At 45.1% G+C, this 23,021-nt stretch overlaps 1 protein-coding gene across 1 annotated transcript in view; it reads right to left on the bottom strand.

The window, feature by feature from the left end:
* Positions 1 to 23,021, bottom strand: part of LOC105831717 (Krueppel-like factor 3) — a 325,934-nt gene that overhangs the window by 218,255 nt on the left and 84,658 nt on the right. The window lies entirely within an intron of this gene.

Below are 23,021 nucleotides of genomic sequence, written 5' to 3'. Positions count from 1 at the left end.
GAACGTAAGTCTTTACTTTTCTTTTCTTTTTATATCGTACAGAAAACAAAAACGTAATAAACGTCATTATTCAAAGTCTGTTACTTCGTATGATTAATAACATTAAGAGCTTTTGCTTTGCAGCAAAACCATTCGTTTGCGTGGGATTTCAATTTATCGTACTTCAGAATTCAATTTATACGACGTTAACCCTGAAAATAAACGGCGGTTTATTTATATTAAGAGGCATGGAGCCCTTCCGAACGTATTTATGATTTCGTGACACGAATCCATGTCGCCCACGCCTAAAACTGACTCTGAGATATGCCGCAATAAAGCTCGCTTTTAGCGAAGTTCGTCTTACAACAGCAGAAGATTCCTAATTGACTTACGGGATACATAAAACACCCGAGGTAAATCGCGACAGCTCTATTCTAACAAGATACGATGGATGGAGAATTATTGAGTAAACAAGAATCCCTTCAAATGCGATTAGGGCGCGTCAATGAAACCAAACAAAAGTTTAAACCAATAAAGGTACAGTTAACACCAAATCGCCAGTTACTTGAGAAATATATACACTCTACTTGAGACTGTCGTCAGAGAGAGAGAGAGAGAGAGAGAGAGAGAGAGAGAGAGATGAGAAGAATTCTCTTCATTTTATTCATTGCACGCAAATCTTCCTTTACATTGTATATCGTCGGCTAAACTTACATTCTGATCGCGCGCAGAATCACGCACCGCACACGCACAGCATCGCGCACCGCCGCCCTCGATCGTTCCCACGCCGTCTTCGGATCGTTAATAGATTGGAGCTTCGAAAGCTCGGGCATTCCGGTAAGAGAGTATTGCCAACGTCGACGCGCGTAATCCACGTTCGCGCGCGGTGTGTGAGTTACGCCAATCGGGCGCACCGTAAATTATAACTTTCGGTCATAAAAGCGGAACTATGAAAGTGATTTGCAACGCGGTAAGAAGAGAGATATCTCTCCACCTCGCTCCCTCCCTCCCGTCTGCCCGCGGATTACGGTTTTCGCGCGAGCCGAATGAGGGGGGGTGGGGGGAGAAGGGAAAGAGACACCTGAGAATAACGTATACGAAATCATCGAGAGGAGCGTGAAATTTGCGCGCGTGTGAGCGAGTTCGTTTGCGCTTCCCTTCTCCATTAACGCTCGGTAGCTCGGCTAAAGAGGCCTTACGCAACGCGAGATATCGGCGGATTATTTATAAGTTTGTATCATTAATCGCGTTCAACCAAGCTTACGGCGCCGCCGTCCGCCGTATCTATACTCCGCGATTGTAATTCGCTTACGCTTGAAAAGGCGAATCCGATTATGTTAGTCGAATCAATCTCGATCGCAAAAAGTTAATTACTTGCCTCTCGCCACGAAGATAAATTATATTAATTTAGCAAACATTTAGCATTTCACGTAACGCAAGTCAGACGTTGCGTAATCTCTGCCTCTTTGGTGATTTTTTTCATTGGTTCTAATATGACTTTTTAACGTGTAACGTTATAACACGATCGGAGCGCGTAGCTTGGGTGCGCTTTATCCACCACCTGCGTACAAATGGGCACGATTGGGGAAATCGCGGTGTGTTGTACGGTGTCCGGTGCGACAATCATAATTTTTGCACCGGTGCATTTTGGTGGAACACATTAATTGTACAACCGCGCTTGCCGCCGCGCTACTGCCATTATATATTGCAACGCGGTTAGAAAGTCGGTCGCGAGTCCGATTGTGCACCAAATTGCATCTATTCGCCTCGCCGAGCGAGTGTAAACACGTAATTACATTAAAATCACATTAAAATACGTCCCGCGTGTTGCGAAATTAACAGTTATGACTCATAAGCGCCGTCTTAAGGTGGATACCATTTCTTCGCACTCTCGAGTACATAAAGTCGAATACGGGACGCTAATAGTCTACGTTTTAATTGCCCCTTGTACGCAGAACGCGGTATTTTATGCGAGGACGTTCTCCGCCTCCCATTTTTTTTCATAAAGATCCCTACGCTATGGATAATAAGCGCGTGATTGTCATTCACAACTTTCTCGGGAAAACAATTTCTTCTCTAACAAATGAACATAGGCAATAAAGTGAGAAAAGTAACGAGTAAGCGAGAAAATGTGAACATTTTTAAACTTTCCCGCTTTCTGTGTAATGTAATTCTTTTCGTTCGCCCGAAAAAATAACTAAAATCTGCCAACTAAATTGGTAAAGGATGGCGCTGATTCTGGAATGTTCTCATGCGGCAGAGGAATCGCGGTAAAAATACGAGTCGCCGAAAAAAAGGAGACATGGGGGAAAAAAGGAAGCGAGCGAAAAGGAGAGAGGCGGCGCGTAAGAATTAAGTGCCCGCCGCGTAAATTATGCGAAACATGAAAATGTATGCGCGAGCCAAACTAAACGTTGGGCGCGCCTCGCACCTGCTCCTAAACGGCGCCGTGCCGCGATTTATAAGTATCGATACAAGAAGTTTCCCAGCGGGAACGGTCGGGGCAACGACGAGATTTATATCCGGGTAATATCAAAACAGAAATGTGGAATGCGAAGGGGGCTACCGTGCGCCGAGTCATTCAATAAAGCGAAACAATGGAGCCCGGGTGATTTACGAGGGCATTACCGGCGACCTACGTACACGTTTTAGATCTACATATTATACCAATATCCTTCGACGTTACTGGACGAGCGCTACCGCTATCCGCCTGCACGTTCTCCGTACAAAGTTCGGTTTCCACGTCGATAAGTCGCGTGACTGGTATCCTTGTGTGCTTCCTAATCTTCATCCTCGAGTGTTTCACGTGTCGAATGAAGTAAGCCTAGCTGAAAGTTAACGTCTATCTCTACAGTTATTATTTCCTTGTAAAAAAAAAACTTGAAAAAAATACAGTTCTAAAAAATTTACACTTTATCATTCTCTTTTTTAGTAAATAGAAATTATTTAATAGCAACTCGAAGCCATACAATTTTCGTAATAAGTTGTTGCGTTTCAGAAAGAGAAGCGTAGCTACATGTCACAAGTATAAGTATATTTAAACACACATAATACCCGGAAATACAGTCGTCGAGGATAAAACCATGACGCAAGATAATGCGTCCATTAATTTGCGATTGCGTACGCGGATCGCCCATGGGCGCTTCGGGACTGCGAGGATTTAAAAAAAAGAGCCCAATTACGGGTTCTCCGGAGCGATGTTGCAAATATTGTGATTCGCAATGGCGCGTTATATCAAACGGAACGGCCTCTGCTGTGGCGATACGCAGGTGAAGGGAAGGAAAAAGAAATCGGGAGAGGGACGGAAGTGAGCCAGGACCTACCGCATAAATCATGAGGATACGGTTAACGCAATAAGGCGCATATAATGATGACATATATCATCGGGCTAATAGTAGGCCCGCGATACGATCACGCTGGGAGAGGCGGGGGCCGAGAAACCGCCAGCGCAGCCCCCGACTGTGCGGGCGCGGCCCGATCGTTTCGTATAGTTATAATCGGCCGGGATCGGCCCCGGAATCAGCCGGATAATTACATTCGTTAAAATAACTGTGGCCTGCGGATTCGCTCGTTGCGGTTCTCTCTCTCTCTCACTCTCTCTCTCGTAACGCGCCGGCTTTTCCCGAGTCGAATTGAGTTCGAACGACGACACACGCGAGGAACATTTCCGGAAACACCGGCAGACGGTCCAAGGTGCTCGAGATGATTCATGAAATCAATTTAAAGAATAACCTCCCGCAATTTCTCTTAAACAATTTAACGAACAAGCGAAGTTACAGGTGACCGCAAAGTTAATGCCGGGCACAACGGAGCTCTCACTTCGAGAACGGTTTCTCTCCCCGTTTGCGATTTATATTCCGGGCAAGAATCAAACGACGAGCATTTGATGGGCTCGTTAATTTTCACGATGGGAGAGTCGGTGGAACCGGCGACGACGTCTGGGGTGAGGAACGAACGCTCCGTAACATTCGTGGTATTCGGTACCCGGGTCACGAATGCACCAGGAAATTGAGATGGTCCGGCTGGCTCTCCTCGTACGAGGAGGATAACCGCGCGCGGACCATCCACGTGTAACTGCGACGCTAATTGGAGCCTTGCCGAACGATTATGTCCTCCTCGTTACAGCGAATGCGCTTCTGTTTAACGACGGGAAAAAAATGGGGGGGAAAGACGGCCGGGACAAACGGAGGAGGGACATTCCGCTCTTTCGCGTACGACGAAGGCGCGGAAACGAGGGATCGCCGTGCATTATAAAAGGCGAACGCATAAACCTGTCGAATGCGAGGAAAGAGACCGCAATTTTCCCCGGTCGCGACGCGCCTCGCTTTTCTTACCGATAGAACGGTGAAAGTTTCACGCCGGGCCTTCCGACGACGGCGAGGGCTCGCCGACGGGAGAAAGAGCCACACGCACACGCTCGCGCGAAACCATAGACATATCTCGAAAACGACCGCCCAGACCGCACGTAGCAAGCTAATGCGCGTGCTGTTACGTACGCAGAATTAGGCAGGAGAGTATAAATTGCGCAAAAACAGGCGGACCGCAGTGGCACGTGTTCGCGGAATTGTACAACAATTTGCGCACCGCGAAACTTTTCCCGGGACAGAAGTGACTCCTTCCCGTTAAATAATACTTTTCCTTCTTTTCCCTATTAACAAGATAATTTTTTCTTTTTTTTATTAACACAAATATGTGCGAGCTGTGCACATTCTATGCTAAAGTAATATTCTCCCCGCGTATCTCGGGAATGTAGTTAGCGGATCAAGCAAGCGAAACATGACATACGGAAGTATATATGGATTTTTTAATTGATTGCGAACACATATCTTTCGGTTAACACAAATACGTTTTTTATCGCGCGACGTCTCGAAAATGAAGTCGAGCGAATCGAGCGCGGAGTAAAACATGATGTATGATGCCAGGATCGACGTGAACACATGCGATCGCTAATAAAGCACAAATTTCCTCCGGTCGCGCCGACGTACGTCGTTCGAAATAACGTCGGAGCGAATTGCGATCTCCAATCGATCGATCACGCGTTAAATGCGAACGGATAGCAGCTCGATCTCGTTGCGTCGCCCTCGCCGTCGTCGGTGATGCACTTCGCTTAAGTCAGCGATGGAGGAGCTTTCTCCTTTGGATTTCTCCGGAAATGTCGATCGGTTCCCCGGCGCGATCGAATTGACGAGTATTAGTGATAAAGCGTGAAGAAACTCGATTGTCAGATAAACGCGCGATATGGCTGCAGGCAAAAGTCTCTTAAAATGAGACGACATATATAACTCGGCAAGATTCACCTTGTCATAAGAATTTAAATACAAACGTTTAAAATAACAAATGAAGTAATTAAATATCAACTTTTATAGCTCTGCGAGGACTTTTACTGTGCGAGAGAGCGCGATGATAATTTTGTCGAATAAACTGCTCGATAATTATGCATCTTACGACTCACAGGGTTAAACTTACGGATGCGGAAGTGCATCCCGACGGGGTGGTCCCATCCATGCAGTGCCGCATCCTAATTTATATAGGAAATTAAAAGTGGCGCGTTAAAAATCTCGAGATTTAACCGTGCGCGAGCGGCTCGATCGGCCGTAAAATCGCCCGCCGGCATTTCCCAGCCGGCGGGATAATTTTCTCCGCTCCGCGGGGTGGAGCGATCGCGAGGAGCGTGGAAGGAGGGCGGGGAGAATCTCTCGCGCGGATAAAATCTTTACGATCGCCCGGCGTTTTCCGCCCGTTGCGGCCGCGCGAGACGAGTCGAATAATTACAAGGGAGGCGGCGGCAGTCGGGGCGACGTAGATCGCACGGACGTGATCTCGGCGAGCGGCGTGATGCGCGAAATGAACGCGAGAGAAAGAGAGAGAGAGAGAGAGAGAGGCTGCGGGTATACAGGCGAATTGTGACATCTTCCCGTTTACGAGAACGTGCACGCGGAGACGAGAGTTCGACGAGACCCCGGCAGGCGTTTAAGCGCTATGATATACCGGATCATTGAGCGGCGGTCCCGCTTTTATACTCGAGTACGAGATGCACGCGCTACAGTCGGCTAGTAAAGGTCGAAATGCTCGTTACGTTTATTTTAACGGCTCCGGAGTCGCTTCGCGCGCGTGATTGCGCCGCGAGGGTATAAAAGCGCGTTTGCGCGCTCCGTCCGCGTAGAATTTAAATAGCCGGCTATTGGAAGCGTTAATAGGCGCACACACTCGCGCGATTATGGCAAACAACCAGATGGTATATATCGCCGGGATCGCGTGCGTGCGCGATAATTACGACGTTTGCAATGCGTCGCGTAATAAATGTTAACCCCCAGCCGATCTAAGGTGAACTCGATGTAAGTGTACATACAGCGCGCGATTTATGGCAAACCTATGCATATTTCTTTTTTAAAATCTGTGCACGAGTACATTATCCGCGTAAAACCCATTCAACGCTTTTGTCAATTATAGGACTAATGGAAATATAATTATATCACAGTTTATGTAAAGATATTACAATTACTTGATGATACGTAAATTAATTACGCAAACGTAACTAAAGTTTCGGCTTAAATTACCTTCAAGAACAAAAAGAGACTTCGAGACCGATTAATATAATGCCCTCTTAAATACGACTCTTAAATACGAATTGAGCCATATATGATTTAGAATATTTATGGCAAGGGTGAAAAAGAAGAATTCGCAATATATACCTGAAGATTCGCGAGTCCGTCGGTCACATTCAGACTTTATGGCCATTCTTCGTTTTGATCTCGAACTTAATTTTTGCTCTTCGTAATTATAGGCTCCGTACGGGTATCTTTTCAGTGCCAAGCGGCACACGATGGAATTTTCGCCATTATATGACCACATAAAGCGATGCACACCCACCGCTCCGGTGCAACAATGTCTCTGAGACCTGACAAAGGCGCCACGATATGCTGTCTGCGAACCGCGAGACGTTTACTTCGACTTCGTTGAATCCACAAACAACAATGACTTTCTCTCCGCGCGTCGAAAGGAGGAAGTTAAAACGAACCTACAACTATTCATCGCCAGCACGATGCCCCGCGCTTCTCTCTGAAAAATGAATTATTTATTTCACACGGAACTGGCCCAGCCGCACCAACCAATAGTGAAAGTACCAGACCAGTTCGAATATTCGCAAAAGGGACGGCAATCGATAGATATTTGCTTTCGTAAAGTGTAAGAAGCGAGCTTGACAAAAAAATCACAACATATTAATTGGAGCAAAAATGTTAATCTAAATATCTCTCATTGCTGATGATGCAAATAATTGCTCATTCAAAGATTACCGATCGAATAAGATGGTTTCGCTCTTGAAACATCTCCATTAGATGCAATTCAAATACGTCGGGTGTCTCATCACGAAAAAGTCAGCAGACAGCCAGGTGGAAGTCTCTGAATGATTTATTAACGCTAGGAAGAGGAAGCCGGTCTATCTATTAGATCTATTAGCACCTTGGATAATAACAGCGCCGATCTAAGTACTTAAATAACCTGCGTGCGACTTACTCGCCGCCCACGTAAACTTCTTATGGTCGCCGCGTGCTGTCTCCTTCTCTCTGCCTACCGTAACCAATATCGATTGCGAAGACGATAATATATCAAGGGGAAACTCTATTAAACTCACTCAGACAAACGATCTGAGACAAAGGAAGAGAAAAAAAAACGAGAAAAACCGCGTTAAAAATTTTATCAACGCTTCTCTCGGTTATTGCTCGGTCTTTTAAATTGCTTCAACGTTGGTTATTACAGGATGTGAAAGTTTTTCATGGAAAAAAAAATAGCAAAAATTTCTTTAGCGAGAGTGATTTAAATGTCACTTGAACACGGCTCCGTTTATTACAGAACATTAAATCTTTTTCCCGGAGAATTTCAACACAAATTCTTTCACTCAAAAAATGCGCTTCTAATGTCTACATTTACTTTGATTTTTCACACGCGAAAGTTTATCCTTTCCAACAATAAAATTGCATAAAATATAACGGAATTTTCTATTGTAAATTTTTAGAAAAATGTTTAATATCATCCCTCGAACGTCTCGTATTTTTCTCGGGCATGTATTTCTAAGATTTTGCAAAAATCGACGTCGCAATTCGATCAATAGCGATTATGCTACGCGACGACGGCGCACAGAATCGAAGCTTTCGCAGGAAGACGGACGTGACGTCAAGAAAGTAACGCGAGGAATCGCGCGCCGGCGGCGGCGCGGCGGCGAGATCGAGAGCTTTAAAAGCGACGGCGCCGGCCGGCTACGAGCGCGATTCGCCGCGGCGCGACGGCACGACGAACGTTTTGTCGCCGGTGATTGGCGTTTGAAAGGACAAGCGCGTACAATGCAATTACCCTGGCCTTAACCGTCGCCGACCGATGGGACTCACGGCAAATATATTGCGGCGACGACGCAGCCACGCGTGCGCGCTTGCGCGTTTTCCCCGCCGCTATTGACGAATTTAAGGCCCCCCTCCCTCCTTTTTAGCGCCGTTCCCGTTCTTTCTCCGAGCGGCTCTAACGAAGCTGAGATTGATATCTTGAGATTTTGAGATGTATGATATTTTAGCAACGTCGAGTCTAAATTGATGCTAAATCGTAAAGATATGAATTGTGTGCTTTAAAGATGATGCATTACGGCTCATAATGTTTAAAATTGTGCGAGATACCAAGGGAGATACAAATACGCATTACGTAATCGTTGGCACATCGTAAAATCGTTTTGATATTTAAGCTTTAAGCTAACGCCTTTAAATTTAAGAAATTGACAGTCTAATGAATCATAGGAAACCTTCACATTTTCAGAAGCATAATTCACTCTTTGGATGCCTCGATGAATAACAGACTCTGAATCCCCTCTATAAAATGATATATATCTGTATATTATGCGCGGTACAAGTCTCATGCGACGATGTGAATGCATGCATGCCTCGCGCGTCAATATCCATATATTAGAATTCCGTTTCATCGTACAATAAATCAGACTGATAATACGTATTCTATCGTATGCAGCCTGGCCACGGTATAATTGCAGGCGTCACGGCGAGTACTGTATGTTACGACTCGTGACTCGTCCGGAAGGGGTTAATTAGCATGGCCCCGTCCTTTCGTACTTCCGGGGGAAGTTCACGAATAGACAAAAGAGAAACTGAAGGAAAGAGAAAGAGAGGAAAAAGGAAAAAGAGATAGAAAGAGAGTAAGATTTACTTAAAGTTTCCGTGTCTTTAACTTATTTAAACATGCTACATACGTTAAAAAATATCTTATAATATCCTTTATGAATTAAAAATAATTAATAAAGAGAGAGAAGAAGAGAAAGAGAGAGAGAGAGAGAGAGAGAGAAATGGCTTTTTCACATGCATTCAGTAATTACGTTTTGATTAATACTATATTTCTTATATTAATAAAAGTTAAATATTTTAATAACAAGAATACTTTATAAAATACTTCTATACAGATACATTTTATTGCAAGAAATAATTTTAATATAAATCATTAAAATATAGTTTCTAAAATCATTACATATAAATATACAGATTAACTCAATATCCTTATTCTCTCAGAAAAAATGTCTGACACCAAGACAAAAAATATTCTTGACCTATTTAATCTTATTACAACTCATGTAGTATATACAACCTCATGTAGTACAAAAATAAAACAAGATTAAGATTAAATCAAAAAATTTTTTCTTCAGATCAGTAATTATTTTGAATAGTATGATACCATCGACATATTCACAAAGAATTATTGTGTGTCGATTTCTTACATAAAATACCTTCATCAATAAAACTTTAAAAGTAATTTATATATATTTAGAAATTGATTTGGTAATAAATTCTTCTTTACACAAGTCCCGTAAGGGTTCTGAAACCGTCAGAGAGAAACAACTCTCGGTGAAGTCGGGCTGCTCGATGTCGCTTACGATTGCCGAGTCTGCGTTTGCGCCTCCAATACGTTAAACTCAGGCCGTAATCAGTTCTCTCTGTTACGAGCGAACGCAATCGTCCTTCCCTGATTTTACGAGCGCGTGGTGAGAGAGGAGCGCAATTCCAGGATCGGGCAATAAAACGATATTCTCTATTGTGAGCTAGCCCGGCCGCGTGTCCGGCTGGAAAAAGGACGAGAGGGAAAGGAGCGAGCGGGAGTGATCGAGAGCGGAGGAATGGGACAGCGGGCAGTGAAGGCTGAAAAGGCGGAAAACCGCGCGGTCAGATGCGGTTCCGGAGATTTACGGGTCACCGGATAACGAAGAGGACTCATCAGCATCGGCGACGCTATGCGAATGGCCGGCCTTTTGTGTCTCTTGCCCGCATACTCGTTGCGCAAAGCCCTACGTGATTCTGCGACGAATAAGAGAGAAAGAGACAAAAGAAAGAGAGAGAGAAAAGAGCCGCGAGCGTTCAATCAATTTAATTACTCGCTGGAACCGCGCATACCGAAGCGGGATGCAGCGTTCGTCGAGATGTAGCGCGCGCAACGGCGAGAAACAGGACTGCTGCTCGAGTGACTTGTCTCTCTCTCTCTCGTAGCGATGTTAAATCTTCCTCGAGTGGACGACGATTGGAAGATAGAAGATAAAGATCTGTATCTGCATCGATATAAATCGCTATAGAATCTTACGCAACGTACACTGCGCTATCGTGATTTCTGCGGTTGTACGTCTGATTGAAAGGATTTGTTTTGCTAATTTTCAGATTCGTCTTTAATTAAAGGCAATGAATATTTTATAATTCATACGTAATTGGTACAAGAAATAATCTTGTAATGATAATGTTAATTGCTCGAATTGCAAAAATTATCTTCCAATTGAGAGAGAGAGAGAGAGAGAGAGAGAGAGAGAGAAAGAGAGAGAGAGACAAAAAACACAGATAATTTAGACTTAGTCGTATATAATTAAACAGCAGAAAGTCACGATTCTCGTATTTCTTTCATCTCGATCGCAGTAATCGTAAAAAGAGTGCATCGTCATATTGATTACAGGCGATTCAAAATATCCGGCAGGGTAAATAGCCCGAGAAGGTGTTACACAAGGAGAGCAACACGCAATCTCGCCGAGAGACCTCGACGGACAAATTTACGCCGTGAAAAATGTCGCGCGCGTGCGGGCGCCATTAATACGGATCATTAGATCAAGCGGAGGGGAATATCAAAGGGAACGGACTCTAATTATTCTTGCCGACGCATGACAAATTGATACAATCGGGGAGACTGATGACGCGCGCACTCGCCGGGATCGCGCGATGGCCGAAAGATGACAAACGAGTATGTTAATTGCGAAAGGGCACGCATAGGCGTGCGGCATTCGAGCGTATAGCGCGGCGCGGCGCGGCGCGGCAGTACGCGACGCTGTTTTACGACTGTTTTAAAGCTGACTGAAATACGACGACCGATGAAATCGGTGCGAGCTAGCGCCGTCTTCCGTATGACTTTATGACTCTCTTGCGCAATGATAGGCGTAGAAAAATCGTATGGACGTGCAGAGGTCCGTAATCGCCCCGCCCGTACCGTTCCCACAGCCTCTCGATTAGCCTTTGATATTGAACATCGTACCGCGGCGCAATCCGCGTACTATAATTGAACCGATTTTTCCGGCGGGAAACATCGTGCAATAATTTTTCACGGGTTTTCCGGGCTTTTCTCGACGTATACGGGTGAAAACGAGCGTCGTATTTTTGGATCTCCGGTGATGGACGTGGAAAGATTCACCTCGTCATATATCGAGTAATATTTGTATTTTCTCTCTGTTAACCGTGTCTTTGCGATTGTCTATAAAATTGCAAAAATGACTTGACAATGTTTACGCCTCATGCAAATTCCCGTGTCATGTAAATTTCCACGCCGCACGTCGCGTGATCGCCAATCTTCAATCTTCTACGACGCGCGGACCTATAATGCAGACAAGAGGCCGTAGCCTCGTAGTCATTTATCTCAAATTTTCCACGTCATTATCCCTGCGTTCGATTACGCGGACGGCATTTCTCTCATCATAGATAATGCGTTGTATTAACATTATCAATGAACCGGCGAACAAAACCATAGGCGGGCGATCTTGCCATTTTTGCGACCGTAGGAGAACAACGTAGCGGAATACCCATTCCGCGGGAATAAATTAGTATTTTCATCGCAAACATATCTCTTCACGCACGGTACAGCCTCTCTTCGATATAAAATAATATCGTAATAAGATTTTCTCTTGAATTTTCGCCAAGATGAAAAACCGACTTTGCATTTGTTCATTAGGAAATGTATCTCTATGATTAATACCTATATTTCCACACAAATGCGCGCGCGCGCGCGCGCATTACGAATGAAAGTTTATAGAGATTCAAACAACGAGACCCGAGTACGCTCACGCATTATAGTGAGCAATGCTCACGATAGTAAGCAAGCTTATTATAGAAGTCAATCATGACATTGTTCCGGACGATCCCTAACGGATTCTCGATTCCGCACGACGGACGCGGGTTCTCGAAATTTCCCGTCGGCGCATCGCGTAAGAGTGTCTTTTTAATCACCACTATCCGCACACTTGCATTATAACCGGAAATATTAATTTCCAATCGTTCGAAGCGGCCACACCTCGGGGCGAATGATTAACGTTTCGCGCGGTATGCGAAGAAACCAGATATCGGATTCGCTGGAATCCGCTAGGTAACGCGCGAACGTCTCCGCATGTAATTACGCACAATATGATAGCCGTATGCCATTTCGTGCGCTTTTAAATACACATCCCGGTTTAATGCGCGCGTCTGGCGCGACGATGATGCACAATAACGCGCGACAAAGAATGCAGTTACGGCGCGATTTAATCGTATGACGGCTCGGGCAACTTGATGGGGCGTCAGACGTGCCGGGTATCTTTAGGCGCGTTAAAGAATTTCTCACGAGGCTGCCATTAGCGGTATGCGAGACACGCGAGAAACTTGTTGGGAAAATTCAGATACGCGTGAAACAAGAAGACACGAGATGTCCAGCCCAAATTACCTCGGGAATATTACAAAGTTTAAATCGTAATTTAGATAAACAGGCCGCATAAGTGGGAGACCGAAAAAGACCGGTTCGAACTAATTTCGATGGGTATCGCAGTAATTATTTGACGGCCGTTCAGAGTAATCGTTTTCATTATTTTAAGCTCTGGAGATATTGATATCGAAAAAGTGCCACCGTTTCATTGACATGCAGCGCGCGAGTCGCCGCCGTTTCTTTTCATTCGCCTCACGTTTTCCTTTAATACCTCTGCTAAGATTTTAAACAGCTCATCAGATTATTCCCGACCGAATTCTAATTCGATAATTTCTGGTTGAAAATGCAACCAGACTGATCGATCAGAAAATTAACTTACGTTATAAATAACTCGAATAAATAAGACCAATAAAAACACATACGCCCACACATGTGCGACGAGTAATAAGCTTGTATACTGCAAATTTAACAAATGTCCTTATTAAAAATCTTTAATAAATAGAAGCCCGCCTTCTTTACGGAATAAAGTTGTCGTATCAATTGTAGAATTTTATTGCCGGCAGTACTTCAGTATACCCTCTTCCCCCCTCGCCGCTGAGAGATCCGATGCACTATCTCATGCGGGACGCACAACTATCCCAGTAACGTAAATTCCGATCGGAAAATGTACTTTCGCCGGTTCGCAGGGGGCTTTCGACGCAGACCGACAGTGTCCTGTCGCACGAGCTGCGCGCGCGATAAATATTCACGAGGCTGCCACAACGTCGCGATGCGCCGGATCGGCGGATCTATCGGCAAGCCGCTCGAGGCTTCGAGCCGAGCTTCATAAACAACGACAGCGCACACCGACAGGTTGGTTAGTTACGATCCTCGCGGAGGTCGTAGCGCGTAGCGAGCGAGGAGTGTCGAGGAGGAGGCGTGGACGCGACCTTTAAAATTTTCCTGCACCTTCGCGCGATCATGTTGCATCGTGTTTGCGCGATGCCGCGCGATACACACGTATACACGTTTCCTCGCGTTAAGTTACGTTGCGGCAATCCTCGTCGAGCCATGATTTTCGTCGACGCAAAACGTCGATCTTGCAAATTACCAACCGAGAAGTCGTCGAAGATTCCTGCGTGCGTATCGAAAATTATTTCATTCGTAAGAAACTTGTATTTCTATCCGAAGTCAACTCTTTTTTCGAGCCAGTCGAGAGAAACGTTTAGACACTCTCTAGCGCTTGGTATCATTTTACTCTTTGCAATGATACAGCAAAACAATATAAAAGGAAATAAAGTTTTTAAGAAACATTTTTAGAAAAGAAATAAATCTCCAATTTGCATTTCCGGATTTTCTCCGTAAAACTTTAAGCAGGAAAACTCAGTTCGTTCTTAACGACTTAACTGAACCTGGCAGTCAACTGCGAATTATTCTGAAAAGCATTTGATATTTCACTCGACGCAAATCGTCAGCGATAGAGAAACTTTTAACATACTATTGCCGAGCACGTAAGTAAAGAGAACGTGAATGTATCTCGTAAACCCACCATATTATTCGCTTGATCTACGAGCGAACGCGGTAGCGCCGTGGTACCTCAACGGTAATGATACGATATGTAGAAACGGTAACATCCGGAACCGAGATTGAGCCTCTATTAACATCGCCTCCGTTCAATCTTTATTAGTCTATTCTCTCTCTCTCTCTCTCTCTCTCTCTCTCGCACGCACGCGCGTTCTCCTCGCCGTTCCTGTCGTATAAATGTATTTTCCTGCTCGCTACGTGTTCCTCTCTCGCGCGATTTGCGTAACCAGCTATAGTAACAATATTTCTGGCCTCGCGCAGCCGCCGCCGAAGGGCACAGACGTCGGGATTCCGCGTGGTACAACATCAAACGGCACCTTTGTGCAACGACGGCGGCGGCGGCGGGAACGGCCGTCACTCTGCGCGAGAGTCGGCCGGCATGAGTTTGGCTCATATTCAGATTATAATGGCGGTGAAAGTGAAGTAAGTGCGAGAGACAACAAAAGGGGCGCGATTCTGACGATGCGGCGTAGAAAGCATCACAAAGCGATCGATAACATTCGCGCGGTGTGCGTGTGTGTGTGTGTAAAAGTTACAACTCTCGGAAGTACCGGCGTCCGTGAAGCCCGTTAATTAATGAGCAAGGTTGATTTAATGAGCAATCCAAAAGCGGACAAAGACTTAGTTAGGAGTTTTCGTTGACTAATCAATACTTATTCTCCTCTTTCCTGGCGTTCTCCGCGACAACGCGGAGATACGGCGATCGTCGTAGGGGAACGACGGGAGGCTGAAACTCCAGAGAAGGAAAATTCGAAAGCGCGATGAAGGCATTCCCGCCAGGCAATCATTATTGCACTTTATCGCACAAGCTCGCGCGTAAAACACTAATTAAATGCGCGCGATTAGTTAGCGCCAGTTAATTATGTAGATTAATATGCAAATGACTTCTTCCCTCTCTCTCTCTCTTTTTCTCATTTCCACGGATCTCCGGGCAAAGTTGCAACGCGCGCGCGGCAGGGCGCGGTGCGTTTCGCCACGTGGTCTTTTGGGTCGAACCTAATCAACCTGCGCTCGAATAAGAGATACCGGTAATTAATCTCACGGACTCCCTCGGCGGAGATTAAAGCGAGAACGCCAGTTAAAAAGGTTTCCACTCTCAGGTACGCATACTAAATTTAGCCCAACTTTGCCATACGTTATCGCCTTGATAGTAATGACGGCTTCGATAAGAATCCGATTTGAATCCGCTAAACAGAATATAAATTCGAGCGAAATATTAAGCAATATCTTTTGCAATTATTGTCAGATATTTCATTTCAATACATTGTGACATTCTAACGTGACATTATATCGCGCTAAGGCATTGCTGAAGGTATGTGAAAATGAAAGAGATTAGGTCAAAAAGCAAATTACGCTTAGCACCATAAAAAGCGACACTGACGAATTTATTTCGCTGCCACGTAATTATTGTCAGCGAATCGCTGCGAGTAACGCAGTTTCTGCAACGCGAGCGTTCACGAGCGACACTCGGCGAGAATTACCTGTCTTCTCGCTCGTGCTGGGCGTGATAGGCGGAATTCCACGTAATACTTGAATAACTTGGACTCGTATGAGTTCGACAAAAACCGAACCTAGCAATGCACCGGCGCGGCGGCGGCGGCGCGGCGTGCGCATTCAGGCCGCGTTGCATTGAAGACACACCCGGATGACTTCAGAATTCTTTCACTCTTATTGCAAAGCGAGCATATTATGTCGAGTTGGGCAACGATTGCGAAATATCGCGCGGTGCTAAGACGGCATTGTACTCTCGCTAAAAGAAGCGTAGAGGATTCATCCGTAAAACATAATCGTAACATCGTTTTTGCACAAAAGATCCAATTACTCCGGACAAGTAAGATCTTCTAATTCAATACGACTCTTTTTCTTCCACGATAAACCAAATGTTACCTCATGTAAATTACAAACGGAAAGCATCGTGATGTACCAATCCCACGTGTACTTGCCGTAACGATTGCATTAGCTGTCGCGTTGACTCGGTTAATTATCGCTAATGAAAACCAATTAAAGCTCGTCAATACGTGACGGCTAGACAGAAGCGCAGCCATTGCGAAAAATACGGATCGACTTCAAAGACTCGCCGCGCCAAACAAAAAACCATACCCACGCTCTGATTTCGCACACCATTCCATGCAGAATTACGTTAACTCGCAGATATATACAGTCACCATTTTCTTCATTAAATTATTTAAAAAATCAGAATAAATTATAATTACTCAACATAAGCAAAGAAAGCTAAGTGCTACAAAATATAAAAATACGATTGTGCACTATTTTTACTACATTATTGCTTCATATAAATTATCATTAATACAAAACAACCTACGAAATTTAATCTAATTTCAAGAATCTATAACTATAAAAGTTACCTTTTGAAAAAACAAAGGAAAAGAAGCATCCCATTTCTATTCATCTCGAGTCTCGAGCTTTTACTATTAAAGGGCACTTTCAAGGCACTAAAAACGTCGATTTTAAACGAGCAAGCAATGAAATTCAAGATTGCCCGTGACGGCGAAACGGAAACGGTCGCGTCAAAGTGACACACGCGTTATGCCCCTGGCAATTCTTCAAGCTTAACATTAAAACCGCCCCGCAGGTGAGGTGGCAAAAGGACGACCTAAGCTTTGACGACAGGTAGACACGTCGGCGTCCGACCTTATAAACTCCCGGGGCCCTGGGAAGATGAGTCTAGCGCCTCCGTATACCTCATGTAACTAACATTAGATGCATAATGCATGAATAGGTGGCCGTGCTAGGTGTCGTCACGACAACGCTCTGCAACCCGCAACGCCCCTCTGCATGCGGAGGCGAGTGCAGTCGTCGCGGCTGTGAGGACCAACGGAAGGCATCGAGTGTACAATCGAGAACTCGTCAGACTCGTCGCGTCGGTACGATTTTAATGCATGTTCAAACTAATAGAGCTGATAGTAGTAATGCGAAAATAACGACGGGACATCGCTTCCTTATTTGAGTTGCAAATTTTTTTTTTTTTCGATTTCAGCCGTTAATGATAATTTTCTAATATATTTATGTCATGAAATGAGAAAATCCTATTAAGATAAAATTAATAATTACAGTAAGAATATAAAAATACCGCGGCACTACCGACGATTCGCTCGTAAGCAATTACACAGCCGGTGAGGGTACAGTATCAACAAGTAGCAACGTTTTCAGGAGAGACAAGCCCAACATCGGCCTCTAAGATTTCGCGCACCGATATACCTACGTACCCCGTCTGAGATCTTCACCGATAGAGCATTGTAAACCATTGTAATGGTAATGCAACGCATGTTCGGTAGCCCCGATATATATCATCCACTATCGATCCAACTATTTCACGATTTTATCGTCGCTCGCTAATGCGATTCGATCGCATCGCACGACCGATGTTCGGGATACATCCGTGCGACACACGAAAGAATCCTCCAATATTTCACAAATATCAACTACTGTATTAATAATATTACTAATAAGATTAGACATGGAGCCTGTAATTTCCTCAATTTTCTTCACATGCGGGGACAAGCCGCCCCGAGAGGACTCTTAGATTACGAGCGTGTAATCTAAGAAGAGACAGCACATCGCTCATCTAAAATTAGTTAACCCCGACATCGATGCATCCGACCCGAGCTCCTCGCCACCAAAGAACTTATCGTCGCGCCGTGCGAACGTCCCGATGAAACAATTAAGTCACCCAGCGAGCGGCCGAGCCGGGAGCGAGGATGACGCAAAGCGCGTATACCGCCGCGCGAGTACCGAGTGGCGCGGCATAAATCATCCGATTCGCGACGGTAATGATACTCCGCGACAGCTCGGTAGCGCATTATGTATGCATTTGCAGCGTTACTCGCCGCAATTACAACCGCACACGTAGCGCAACGTGCGCCGCCGCCGCCGCCGCCGCCGGTGCGGTAACGTCGACGATGTACGTACCTGCTCCGACCGCGATTGCCGGTGATTCTAAATCGATTTATCGAAGAACGCCGGAAGGAGCGCGCGCCCAGGTGTCGCTGCGTTTTCGCAAGAGATTAACGATCCATAGGTTTACACACACGCTGCGACGCTTTAATGCCGCGATCCTGCGGCACAGGCACTAATCCGTTAATATAGCGCTCGGATGGCTCGATTAGTGTCTCAAATACTGGAAATTCGATCCTAAAATGCGCCCTCTTCAAATCAAACGATTGAAGTTTTCTTTCTAATAAAATGTTATAGCGATAAATGCACTCTGTAGGAATTAAATAGAATTAAATACAATTATATTAACGTAAACATGACTACGTAACAATTGTTATTTTAATAATTTATCTATTTAGAAATGTATTCAACTCTCGGTTATCACATTTCTCTCCAGTCGCATCGTCGTCACACTGGGTATCCATTTCGATTTTCAAACGGTTACCGTTTTAAAACTATCAAAGATATGATAACCAACAAATTCAGGATTAACTTCAATTCTTTTAGAATATTATTTAATATTTACAATGTTAAAATTTGAAAAGCTTTATGTTAAAAGAGGTCTTCGAAATTGTAATTTTCAGAAAAAATCAGTTTTTACGAAAAAAAATCCTGTTTTTTTAAATTTCAAATATTTTAAGTTAAAAATTTATGTGGTTACCGTTGACATATAGTACTTTAAGGGAAAAAGTAGTTTTTTAATCGGCGCTTAAAAAGAATTTATTTTGAAGGTAGAAGGAAGGTATAAGCAGGATATAAGTAAAACTTATTTGACTCAAAGTTGACGCATGGGTACACTAGCTGTAGCCAGTATAACAATAAAGGGTTAAGATCGAATTTCAAGTAGAATACCAGTAATTTGATCATTTACTCTAAAAATAGCCAACTAAATTATACGTTCCAATAAAAAATCTAATTAATTAACGAGCGCACACGGAGTGCTAATAACATTATTTTATAGAAAATCAATAATATTTATTTAAAACAAGTATTAGTTTTCTATAATTCAGAAAATATTACTTGTTTGAAATAAATATTATTGATTTTCTATAAAATATGTTATTAGCACTATTCAAAGAAATATTTATTTGTATCTAGCAATTTTTTTGCTCAGTGCACACACCAAAAGCACACACCATTTACGTTTCTGCACTTACAGCATTACACTGATCTTGCGCCTATTACTTGGACTACCCTCAACAGGATTGGCAGAGCGTAATCTCTCGTTCGTCGGCTTCTCCGAACAATAGAGCGACCGAGACGCTGGATATATCATCGGAGCTGAGAGCACGCAATGCCGTTAAGCGCGCGGTTTCGTAGCGACGCATGAATATAATATGGGCATTAATAAATCCGAGCGGAGGGCATTAATACGGGCTAATGTATGCGCACGCGGCATTTGTTACGCTGTCGTAAAAGTCGGGGCTCTAGGCTCGGCGGCGTCACAATAGCCAACCACCGTTGTTGCCTGTCCGTGGCCGTGGACGGTGCAGCCTGACCTGGTCCGCGCTCCGCCGAGCGCTACTCCCGCCTCCCGCTTGTTCCCGCGCGGCATTTCACTTCCGGTTACCGGGGCCGGAGCTTGTCGCGGGAACTTGTCGCGGCTTGACTTATCTTGAGTGTCTCTCACGGACCGTGTCACGACTAATCGCCCTCGAGAGCGTGCGCGTTCAGGATGCTGCGGTTGATCGGTACTCTCGTCGTTACAACGATCTCTAACCCCGGGTAACTGAGAAGCGACGCACATCAGTTGGTCGAAGAAAATGAGAGTAGATGTAGTTATCGCATTATGTAAAAGCTGACAATTCCATTTACTTTAAACAACAACGGTAAGCTTTTAATCTTGTCTTGCCGTCTTACTTTCCTTGCAACATCAAGTATTATCCTGTGAATCCTTGCGACACAGCTTGGGAATAATCATTATGCGGTTGAAGGAACTCGCGTGTTCGCGATAGAAACTAGAATAGAAGTAAATTACATGGGTTACACGGCGAGAGGAATTCGAGGTTAGATTTCCTCGCTTTTTCGTCAATGTAAAAAATTCGGAGACGGTCCAAGCTCATCGCGAGAGTAATTTTTCTAGCCGCTCCCACTTTTTAACCGCATTAGGGTCGGAAATACTTTCTCAACCGCGGCCGTTAAGCTTGGTCGAAGTCCGGAATTTCGGCCGTCTTTCCGCTTGACGAATGAGCGGATGGAAAAAGGTGTCGTAGAAAAGAAGAAAAGAGGGATTAGCGTGACACTTTTATGTATCAGATCCTTCACACATACATTGTAAACGATAAACCATTTCAAATGCTCGATGGCTATGTATATTCCTCTGAAAATACTTATTTCTTTATTTATTATTTTTAATATATAAGTGTATAGACTAGCATGTATGTTTTAAATACATACTTTCCATGTATTTTGGTGGTTGGACTTAGTTATTTAAAGTCATAATATAATCTCCATTTGCGCGCGATCTTAATTATTTTAGCTAAAATGTTAAATAAATTATTGTTCAAAAGAAATGGTCCTCTGCTACTATTTCAACCTGTTATATGTTATGTACACGTTTAACTCGTAATTTTATTTATGCAATTAGGTTACATCAGAGTGTCCCGACAGAATTACCCATTTGTCGTAATGAATTCATCGTTCAGACGTATTTTAATTTACAAGATAAAAACACGTATTTTGCACGCGTAAAATCACAATGAATAGACTTTTACGAAAGTTTAAATTACAAAATGGATGAAAGAGAGAAAAGAAATAAAATATACAAATCTTCGTACATACGATAAATTAATAATTATTTATCATTCTTTCCTACGTAAAATCACTTTCGAGTACGAGATACAAATTTCTGCTACTTACTACCGGCATCGACATTTTTCAACATGCAAAGCGGCCTCGTTAAAACTGCGTGATCCTGCTCCAGCATATCCCACGAACCGTGGGATTTCCGATACGCAAGGATGAGGAATGCAGATCGGTTCGTTCCCGAGGACAAGCGGACGAGACGTACGACCGTCGTCGTTACTCGTCGGACGTGCGCACAACGTACCGCGCGGATATAAATAAAATAAACTCGATGCGCGTCGCGTCGACAGGCGGGGTTGGGACTTCAGGTGGCGATTCAATGTCCGTCCGCGAGCGGAAGGTCGTCCTTCCTATACGACGGCGGGGGAGGGAAGTGCACGCGTATAGATAGGTAACGCTCAAACGCGTAGGCAGATATTGAAAGAGAGCGCGAGAGACGAGCATATAGAAAACTCGGCGCGCTGCCGCGGGTGAAGACAGGCGGGCGGAAAAGGAGCCTCGCGCAGGACATCGGGAGGACGTGACAACTTCACCGAGCGTGTCGGTGCTCGTTAACGGTAACACCGTGCACCTTCGAGCAGCTTGCGGATGCGCATCCGTCTCGTTCGCACGGAGCCGAACGCCAAGTTCCGTCGACGACATCGCCATGATCGATTTGGTAGCAATGTGCACTCGCATGTGCGCCCGCATCCTGTGTCCTCGGTTTAATTTGAAAGAACGACACAGTGCACACGATAAATAGAGAGAGAGAGAGAGAGAGAGAGATAGCGTTTATGAATACACAAGAGAGACGAATAAACTCGGCGAAAAATCCAGGGAGGGTGGGCGCGCGTTGTACGAGCCCAAGGAGAAATATTTTATCACACCTATACGGGCAGTAAAGCGTTATAAAGGGGCCACGGGACTCTTAACGTATATAGCATATACCATCCGCCACAAAACGACGTTGACAACGTATCGCTCTTGCGAAAGTGCACAAAATGCACAGCGGATGAACCGTGGCGAGCGCGTGTCAGTAAATAAATCGGTCCAACGGCCCGGAGATAACATACTCGGAGCGGCGGAATAAATAACGGACGTTAACGGCATTGCGCGCGCGGGGCCGAGGCGTCTTAACGGCCGCGTCCCGTTTATCGCGATAATGCCGCGGCATGCATACCCGGTATGTGCCCGTCGCGTACCATTAATCGGCGATAAAGCGCGCCGGTTTGGCCCCGCGCGCGAGGATCGCGCCAATAAAGCGCGGAATTACAGGCCGCGCGACAAGCGGCGAGCGCGAGAGCGGACGAATGAACGCGCGCCGCGGCGCAAAAAGCCAATCGTTATTAACGCGTTAGCATAAATCCCTATTGCGAGGGGGAGGGGGGAGGGGGAAAGAGGGGGAGAAGCTGCAGCACCGTATGGTGCGCCCGCGGTGGCCTACCGCCGCCAGCGAAGGTGGCAAAAACGCCGATTGTCCGCCGACGTTAAGTGAGCCTCCGTACACCGCGGCTGTTGACAATGACCGTCTCCCTGAGAGACGGTCTCCCGAGGAAGCCATGTGAAGGCTCGTTGAGCACGACGACGTGCCACCGCGGAAACTAAGGCCGGAGTTACGGCCCCGTAGTCGCTATATCGTCGTGCCCGACGACGACGACGACGACGACGACGACGACGACGACGATCAGTCGAATGGGCTCTGAGGTACGTATCCAGCGCTCGGCAATAAATGTCGTAAGAAGAGAGAGCCTAAGCCGGTAATGACGCCCGGTCGCGGTGGT

This window comes from Monomorium pharaonis, chromosome 9 (assembly GCF_013373865.1).
Source record: "Monomorium pharaonis isolate MP-MQ-018 chromosome 9, ASM1337386v2, whole genome shotgun sequence".
Lineage (NCBI taxonomy): Eukaryota > Metazoa > Arthropoda > Insecta > Hymenoptera > Formicidae > Monomorium > Monomorium pharaonis.
This window is presented reverse-complemented; position numbering and strand designations above follow the sequence as displayed.